General features: G+C 44.5%; 1 non-coding gene across 1 annotated transcript; it reads left to right on the top strand.

The window, feature by feature from the left end:
- Nucleotides 1-5,699: 5,699 nt before the first annotated feature.
- On the top strand, nt 5,700-5,772 carry trnav-uac (transfer RNA valine (anticodon UAC)). The gene has a single exon. It is a non-coding gene; the product is annotated as a tRNA-Val (tRNA).
- The last annotated feature ends 1,389 nt before the right edge of the window (nt 5,773-7,161 follow it).

Here is a 7,161-nt window from a genome sequence, read left to right as displayed (position 1 = left end):
TCTACCGTTGCACCATGAGACCTACACAGTTAGTTGGAGATGTTCGTCTACATGAAGGTTGTGCAATACAAGGGGCTTTAAAATCCCCGCCCATTGCCACCAGGTATCACAAGCAGCGATCACCTAACAGTCGCCGTTTGGTTTGTTCGAAAACGTTTATCTTGCTTTCACGGGATCCATCATTAATTAACCCCTCACCTTCTTTTGCACAATCAAACAAATGCAAACTCAGGGACATTCCATACTTCAATCATTTGTCCTGTGCTTTGCATCTTAACTCCAAAACAATATCGCATTTTACTCAATGTATTTTAGCTTTCTGTTTCAAAGTCTTCATTGCCAATGACACCAGGAATCTGGGGCAACTTTTATCAAATTTAGCAGCACCAGTTATTCCTACCGTGCACACAAAATACAATCAATAGTGAAGATAAAATCCCACCGTGCGTATTTTCAGAATCAATGCAGTCGGATTTCAAATAAAGTGAAAGAATTTTACACTGAAAAGATTTGCAAGTGTTACTTGTATTTGTGTCTTTAATTAAACTTTGTGGGGCGTTGACTCCCGTTCATGCCACTGCTGAATAAGAAAGAAGGGTTTGACATTGACCAGACTGCACTGCCCCTGATATTTGTGAGCTCATTTTTTTTATATTCAGTGGATTCTCGCCCTTTGATGGGCTGCAGTGTAGCGGATATCACGTTGGCCTCACACGCAAAAGTTCCCCGGTGGATCCGTTTTCTTTCACTCAAACTTATCTATTTATTGAAGTGAAATAAAGAGCAATTAAGGAATAAGGGAGCCCTTTTACCAGGAGAATAAATAGCAAATAAAACAGCAAATGCTGGAAAACTCAGCAGGTCAGGCAGCATTTGCCAGGAGACTAAATTCGGGACCTTTCCCGTGTAACGCAAACGTGATAACAACTACACTAGAGAAACCTCTGGTACAATAACCCCAACAGAGGGGAGGTGACCAGTGAGCTCCCTCTGTGCTGATCGGCATTGTGTTTTGGCTCACCTGAAACAACTTCTGTCCCACACTGAAAGTTCTCAATCCTTCTCCTCCGCTGCCCTTTACAGAAATGTCAGGGATCACCCAGCCACGTGTTCACTTCCACATCCTCACAGCGGGGCCACAGTGTCTCCTACCGTCTCCCCGCGATCAGCGAACTCACCCAGTTTACATAATTAAACCCGGACTACGTGCCCGGCAAAGGGCAGTAGAAGCCAGATAGTCTGTAAGTTCGGCCTATCACAGAAAGTATTGGTGTTCATGGTGGTTACAGCAATTATTAATCGTCTCACAGACCTCAATTATTTTTATGCGATGAATTGATCGAGGTTTGAAACCACGTTAGTGCGCCGGGTCTTAACCCCTCGACCACCAGGGAACAGTTACGATACATGTCGATATATTTATATATATTTATATATGAACCTGAATATCAACGGCTACCTACCTAGACCTCGTGCTGCCCACGGTAGTGTATCTAACTTTGAGTGCGAAAAATTGTTCCACAGTGACAACCATTTCATCTTTTGTTCCCTTTTAAACACTAGAAACTGAGAAGGGGGAATGAATAGAGAAACCAAAGCCCAGGGATATAGACAAGAGGAAGAGAGAAGGGGAAAGATACTGTTCCCACCCAGAACAAATGCAGAAACCCCTCTGCTGCGGTTGGGGTGACCACCCACAGCCTGGATACATTAACGTCCCAACAGCTCATTGACTGTCGGAGTGGGACCGTGCGGTGCTTCAGAAGACAGGTCGAAAAAGCAAAGTCACTGATTCCGTCTCATGTGCTCCTCTGATCAAGAATAGCAACACACTAAAAATGTTTCAATAATGGTTACACCTTATCTCCACATTTATCAAGCAGTTGGCTCGTTGGTCTAGGGGTATGATTCTTGCTTCGGGGTTGTTACTTGAAATTTGCTAGAGATCCCGGACTAGCCCTCAGTTTACCCATGGATTTTGAAATTGCATTGAACTTTTGCAAAGAAGGACTTGCATTTCTACAACACCTTTCAGTAACTCATGACGCCCCAAAGCGCTTTACAGCCGTTGAATTATGTTTGAAGTGTTGTAGTGTGGGGAAAGATGTGCCCAAATCACCCCACATGAATCGCAACTCTTTGCGAAGGAGTTTGGTGCAAATAATCAGGTGCCTCAGGGACTTGGACTTTCTATGAATGAGTTCTGCTTGTACCTGCGTTCAAGCTTGTAACAGCAACTGGGCTTCCATCTCATGGGAGCAGCGTGTAGCGGTTAGTGAGTAGGTGACCAGGTTGATGTGCGCCGCTTTCAATCTTTGAAATTTCACCAAACAAAGATCCGGTGAATCCAACTGTCCCTGTAAGCGACGGATTGAAGGGATCGGTGCTCCAAACAGAGCTGGAACACGCGCAGTGCAGGAATAGGGTCCGCAACATTAAATGTCAGAGTTATTAAGCAGACAATAATTCAACATACACTTAACAACGGTACTTACACCCAAACCTTGCGAATGTTAGCCGAAGAACTCTAACACGTTACAGTTCCCAGCTCGGTGTTCAAATTGATCAAACATTAATCGGATTCTAAACTATCTGTTCCAAATGCCACATTTTATATCTTTTCCTTACCCCTGCTTCGTGATAATTGAAACTTTTAATAGTATTACCGAACACAACTGCCCAACTTCTGATGGAAGGTCATTAACCTGAAACGTTAACTCTGTTTCCCTCTCCACAGATGCGTCCTGGCCTGCTCAGTGTTTCCAGCATTTACTCTCTTAATTCTCCAAACTTATAATCAGAGTATCTCTTCCCTTGTCATCTAACTACGCTCCTTCCTGATATGTAGCCTTGTCCTACAAACCAGGATCCTTTCGCACGATTCAGGCATTCATTGGAATTATAACTTCTTAACGATAACAATTATGTGAAGTATGTAACTATGTAATACTTGCCACCAGAGGGCGTGACTGTTGGAGTCCTAATGGTCACCTGCCCATACGTGCAGAGCCAGTATAAAATATTGGCTGCCATGTTGTTCAGGCACTCTGGAGTTGTAATAAAGAAGACTAAGATCACACTAAGTTTAGCTCACAGGACTCAACCTCGTGGAGTTCTTCTATACACAGAAATTGGCGACGAGTAACAGAATACAAACCTTCACACAACCAAGGCTACTGTTGGAATATTAGAGAGATTCGTCGAGAGTGAAATAAATGAGGGCAGCAGGCGGATCTCTGCCTGACACCGGGGAAACAGGGAGACAGACCTTGGAGCAAAGGGATATGGATTGAGTCAGCAAAACTAGAGGCATCTGATTCAGGAGATTCGTGAGGCGCGGAAATTCGGTAGTTAATGACTTTGAAAGGAACATTTTTGTTTTGTGCCGTTTTGTTCAGGGAAATGTTTGTGAAAGGAATTTTTTGCAGAAAGGGATGCAGCATTTAACCTTCTGCCTCAACACTTGTTTCTGGGTGTCAGGATCACATTTCGTTTCAATGTTATTCTTCCAGAATTAATATTTCATTTGCTGTTTGACAAAAACCAGACCCTTGCTCCAAGGTCTGTCTCACTCTTTCCCCGGTGTCAGGCAGAGATCCGCCTGCTGCGCTCATTTATTTCATGTGACAGGACACAAAAGTTCAAAATCAACCTGCAGGAGGCCACACACAGCACTGAATAGTAATGATGGCCGCGTGGTCTAAGGTGCTGTGCTCAGGGTTCGAATCCAATTTCAGACATTTCTTATATTTAATCATAAGGCAGAACCCATTTGTTTTGTCACCACCAACTCCTAAAAAGTGCGATTCAGAAGTCCACCTGCTCGCTTAACATTTCCGTCTGACTTGGTGCTGAGGTTTGTTCATTCTTTTGTAGAACGACAATCATATATTTTGCCCTGAGCATGTGAGGAACTTTTCTCCCGATCTCATTGGGTTTAATTTTGGTAATCTGGTGCTGAAAGTGGAGATGTTTCCGCAGTGTAACGGTTAACACCTTCTAGTTTTTTGAGTTCTTGCTCAACTTTTTCCTTGAGTGCATATGGTACGGAATGGTGCTTGTAGTAAACCAATCTAGCGTCCTTCTGTACCCTAACACTCGCCTTGAAGCCTTGGATCGGACTGCCCGTTTCGCAGAACACCTTTGGATACTTCTTGATAACCTCATCCGTTGATGAAAATCTCGCTTCCACACAGAAAATCCTACTCCAATCCAGCTTCAGTGAGCTTAATCAATTTCTTCCTGTAAGGCAGACTTGTCTCCTTTCACTGCTATTAGAGGCAAGTTCTGAAATTGATCTTTATATTTCACCGGTACAGTGAAAAGACCTACCACAGGAATTTACTCTCCCGAGTAGCCTCGCAGCTCTTTCTTGTGTTTCTCCAGTTGGAAATCACGCAATTTGTCGCGGTACAGTGACTCCGGTATTACACTCACGGATGCACCCGTGTCAATTTACATTGGTATCTTTAATCCCGCAACATCTATTTGGATTTTGATGCTTTCCGAATCGCTGTCCGTTAACCTCGTGCTCCTGATGAGGTGTAACTCTAGGATCTCCTCGTCCTGTTGTTGTTCTTCCATACTATGTAGTCTCTTGGGATTTCTACTCATAGCTTTGAACGCTGGACTCATAGCTTTAAACACAGGTTTACCCTTCAGTCGGCATGCCTTCGCAAGATGCCCATTCATTCTGTAGAAGAAACACTTTGCCTTCACGTATGGACAACTTTGAGCAATGTGTTGTCCCAGGCACCTACAGCATGACTTCGACGCTCTGGTAGAATTTCCAGTTTATGAGGCTTTGGGCTCCCTTGTTATACCTTCAAATGCTCTGATAATGACTCCACGAGACAATGTGTCGTGCTTGAACTGTAGTGACCTGAGTCCTTTATTGATAACCACAGAGTGAGGATCACACCTGGTGGCCTGCCTTTTATACTAGGCCAGGCACACCTGTGCAGGTAAGATACAAGTCTCCCACTGCAGTGCCCTCTTGTGGCATACCTTGTCATAGTACAAGCGGTAACCATGTCGAACACATGACTGGTGTCACTGTGGAACCGTTTCTCTCACTCAAAGTTTGACGCACTACCGTGGGCGCCACGAGGTCCAGGAAGGTAGCCATTGGCATTCAGGTTCATATATAAATATATGTAAATTTATCGACATGTATCGTAACTCTTCCCTGGTGGTCGAGGGGTTAAGACCCGGCACACTAACTTGGTTCGACATGTATCTTAACTGTTCTCTGGTGGTTGAGGGGTTAAGACCTGGCGCACTAAGCTGGTTTCAATCCTCGATCAATTCATCGCATAAAAATAATTGAGGTCTGTAAGACGATAAATAATTGCTGTAATCACCACGAATACCAATACTTTCTGTGATAGACCAAGCTTACAGACTATCTGGCTTCTCCTGCCCTTTGCCGGGCACGTGTTCGGGGTTTAATTTTGTAAACTGGGTGAGTTCGCTGATCGCGGGGAGACAGTAGGAGCCTCTGTGGCCCCACTGTGAGGATGTGGAAGTGAACACGGTGGCTGGGTGATCCGTGACATTTCTGTAAAGGGCAGCGGAGGAGAAGGATTGAGAACTATCAGTGTGGGACAGAAGTTGTTTAAGGTGAGCCAACACATTCCCGATCAGCACAGAGGGAGCTCACTGGTCAGCTCCTCGCTGTGGGGGTTACTGTACCAGAGGTTTCTGTAGTGTAGTCGTTATCACGTTTGCTTTACACGCGAAAAGTCCCTGGTTCAATACCAGGCAGAAACATTATGTTTAAACTTGCTGTGGATGAATAATCGGAGGCGAGTTTCGTCTCCCTGCAAATGCTGCCTGACCTGCTGAGATTTCCAGCATTTGCTGTTTTTATTTGCTATTTATTCCCCTGGCAAAAGGGCTCCCTTATTCCTGAATTGCTCTTTATTTCACTTCAATAAATAGATAAGTTTGAGTGAAAGAAAACGGATCCACCGGGGACCTTTTGCGTGTGAAGCCAACGTTTAATGATAATAATTGTCTGAATTGGAATTCAAGCTGAACACACGTGCAGAGGAGACAGTGACCTGAACACAGCACCTTCGACCACTCGGCCATCCTGACTATTCAGTGCTGTGTGTGGCCACCTGCAGGTTGATTTTGAACTTTTGTGTCCTGTCACATGAAATAAATGAGGACAGCAGGCGTATCTCTGCCTGACACCGGGGAAACAGTGAGACAGACCTTGGAGCAAGGGTTTGGTTATTTTCAAACAGCAAATGAAATATTAAATCTGGAAGAACAATATCCAAAAGAACAGTGACCCCGACGTGATTTGAACATGCAATCTTCTGATCTGGAGTCAGACGCGCTACCGTTGCGCCTCGAGGCCTACACAGCGAGCTGGAGATGTTCGTCTATATGAAGGTTCTGCAATACAAGTGGCTTTAAAATTCCCGCCCATCCCACCACGTATCACAAGCAGCGCTCACCTGACAGTCATCGTATGCTTTTTTTCTTAACCTTTTGTCTTGCTTTCACGGGAAAGCATCATTAATTAACCCCTCACCTTCTTTTGCACAATCAAACAAATGCTAACTCAGGGACAGTCCATAATTCAATCATTTGTCCTGTGTTTTGTCTAATGTATAGAATGACTCGACAGACTTGTTACTGTTAACTCACTCGGCTGGAAACCTGGTTCAACGTTATTTACTCCCAAAGTGCCCACGTGACATGGTACTCGTTCTTGTATGCCAGGGCCTGCGCACACACGCGTACAGTCCGATGACCTCCGACAGTGGCGCCCCCTGGTGTCTAGTGACCCCAAGCATCAATACATCACATTTTGCATGTGACTGTTAAACCATATCCCATTTTACTCACTGTATTTTAATGGACGGGGATTTTAATGTCCCTTGTATTGCAGAACCTTCATATAGACGAACATCCCTTAACTACTGTGTAAACCTCATGGTTCAACGGTAGTGCGTCTGATTCTAGATCAAAGGGCTGCTTGTTCAAATCAAGTCGGGGTCACTGTTCCTCTAGAATTGTTGTTTCACAATAACCAGACCCTTGCTGCAATGTCTGTCTCACTGTTTAGTAGTGGTAAGGTTGGGGACAGCATCAAACAAGAAATAAGGGATGTGTGCAGTGGTGGTACAGCAGTTATCAAGGGTG

Source organism: Pristiophorus japonicus, unplaced genomic scaffold, assembly GCF_044704955.1.
Source record: "Pristiophorus japonicus isolate sPriJap1 unplaced genomic scaffold, sPriJap1.hap1 HAP1_SCAFFOLD_43, whole genome shotgun sequence".
Lineage (NCBI taxonomy): Eukaryota > Metazoa > Chordata > Chondrichthyes > Pristiophoridae > Pristiophorus > Pristiophorus japonicus.
This window is presented reverse-complemented; position numbering and strand designations above follow the sequence as displayed.